Source organism: Papilio polytes, unplaced genomic scaffold (assembly GCF_000836215.1).
Source record: "Papilio polytes unplaced genomic scaffold, Ppol_1.0 DF823288.1, whole genome shotgun sequence".
Lineage (NCBI taxonomy): Eukaryota > Metazoa > Arthropoda > Insecta > Lepidoptera > Papilionidae > Papilio > Papilio polytes.
The window spans coordinates 56,609-59,252 of NW_013525916.1; the positions used below are offsets into that span (position 1 = coordinate 56,609).

At 35.8% G+C, this 2,644-nt stretch overlaps 1 protein-coding gene across 1 annotated transcript in view; it reads right to left on the reverse strand.

Moving 5' to 3' along the window:
* Positions 1–2,644, reverse strand: part of LOC106104990 (phosphatidylcholine:ceramide cholinephosphotransferase 2-like) — a 33,581-nt gene that overhangs the window by 22,622 nt on the left and 8,315 nt on the right. The gene's annotated exons all lie outside the window — the stretch shown is intronic.

The following is a 2,644-nucleotide window of genomic DNA, read 5'->3' on the forward strand; positions in this document are numbered from 1 at the left end:
CTCCGCCGTGTCCCTCGCGCCTCGCGCGGCGCCGCCGCTGCTCCCGCGCATGCTGACTGACACCGCGGGAACACGCAACACCGACCATCATCAGATGATATTTAAATTTATTTCTTAATATATATTATAGTGTATCTGTAAAGATAAACACACTTTAACTGAATTCTATTTCAAGACTCAACTGAGCACACACATAATATATCTTGTTCTCAATAATTAAAGAATTCGTAGACCAGAAATTATTCACGGTACGGTTCTGTTAATTGTTGAAAACGGCGCATTTTGATTTGTAGTAGATTTCTAATTCGAATCTAAGAACAACATGTATCTTCATAGAACAAGAGTTATATCTTGCTTTCATTGTAGTGCAGAGCGGTTCTTTTTATAATAATGTCTGCAATAGATCCTAAATAAATAACTTTGAATTATTATGCTTATCATTTTTTTCTTTTATTATTAAAAATCATTACAAATAGGACTATGACTTTTATTAAGTAAAACCTGGATGCTATTTCGTAAGTTACGAGAAGGCAGTTAACAGTAACATGGTTGATGTCGTTGCTTCTCGATTGTTCCGGCAACAAATAACATGCTCAACAATCATGTAAATTGTTCCCGTACAATGAAACGAAGATTTTTTTTGCTATCATTGAATTGATTGACATTGAAAATGGAGGTTAAATCAATGGAAAAACAAAACAATTGAGACACGATTTAATTGAATTCTAATGTTTTTATTATTTGTCTGAGCTTCAACTTTAGACTTCGTAAGTATGAACTTTTACATAATATATTTGTTCATAAAGTTTTTCTTTGTCTCTGAACGAATACAGAATAAAGGATTTCATGATGGCATTACAATTCAGTTTTCTTCTTGGTATCTTACTATCGTATCTTCTGCAAATGTGGATGTCATAACGTTTGAGAATCGACAAATTCACCTGTATTGATGTAAATATCCATTGAATTACGTGTTCATAAGAGTTCCTATTTAGATATTAGATGGTACAGAGAACGTTATTTCGTCAAAATTTTGATATATCTGTTATTTCAATTGCAAATATATTGGTACCTCTTAGTTTATGTAGAATAAAAAGATTGAGATTTTTTGCTTGGTAGCTTTGAGCGGCGCCACTTCAAGGATCTCGTTCTTCCGTAGTGTGAGCAGAATGCCGAATGCCGGGAGATTGTGCAGCACGTGTGTGAACACAAGGTCGATGTAACATTACATGTGAATGAAAAATCCGTTTCGTTTGAGATAGAAATATTGCTGACAGAGTTAGCCGCTACACCAGTGAATGTTTGTCCTCAGTTCAGTAATATTACAGCTTTGTAAAATAATTAACAACTTGGAAAGAAAAATTATTGTCGATAGTGCTGCCCTCTTTCCACTAAATGCCAAAGTAATTACCCACATATCTTATCACACTGCTTGTTAAAATTGTCCAACTTCATTTACTTTTACATTTTTACGCAAACTACCAGATATTGATAGTGTTCCGAAACAAAACTATGTAACATGTCTAGCGTGACTCACACCGCAAGAAACAAATCTAATACCAAAGAGTAGTTAAATGTAATTTCCAAATTTCTTTGTTTGTTTGTGAATGCATTAATAGCATTACTCGTAATTAAACTGAAGGTTTTGCTAATTAACAATGCATTTGTCACAAGGTTATTTTACTCAATAACTCTTTGTAAGTAATAAGATGTGAATAACATTGTATGCGTTGGTTCCCCGCGGCGCGGAGTGCCATCGTACAGGTTGTAGTTCCCTCGCTGAGTGGTCGTAAAGTGTAGCATGTGCACTGCGCATGCGTAACGCAAGATCAGTTAAAGCGGCAATATAAGGTTTTATTGCATGTTTACATATGTAACGTGATGCAAATTTAAACCTATAAAGCAGAGAAAATACACACGTTAAGCGATATAATATTACGTTGGGCATTTCATGTAAAAGAATATGATATCAGTACTTATTTATGATATTATTAAAAATATATAAATATTGCGTGATTATTATAATTATAAGTACGAGTTAAATTGTAACAAATGTCTATTGTATCAAAATATTAATAGATCAGTTTCGTTCTTTTGCTATAATTAAAACAAATAGTTTTGCTCTTGACCTCCGAGCGCGGGTCGCGCGTGTGCCCCTCTGACGTCACCGAGATGACGTCACCGCGATGGGATGAGGACAGGCGAGTGACGCGGCGCATCGTCTTGAACCACAGTTTGAACTTGAGACGTTCGCTTGAGGGATACCAAAGACATTTAAGTGTCTAATATCATATAGATAACAATATACAAACTATAGCCCCTCGCCCCGCACTCCGCGGCCCGTCACAGCTGGCTGGCGGCGACCGACGTTAGTTCCGCACAATTACTTAAATACTGTGTACATATAAACATAAAGAATGATACGGATCAAATGTTCTATAATGACGTAAAATTACATGTACGATGGTAAATTATTTAATAAGTGTTTTTTATTGATCGTACAATAATGCGGAACGAATGTCATGACATGAGGTCATGCGATATAATATACGATAGGTGAAATTGAGATCAGAGGCCTTATTGTGGTCGTCGCCGTCGCCGCTATTGTGTGGATGAATTTCAGCTTAAACTCAAAAGTCATATC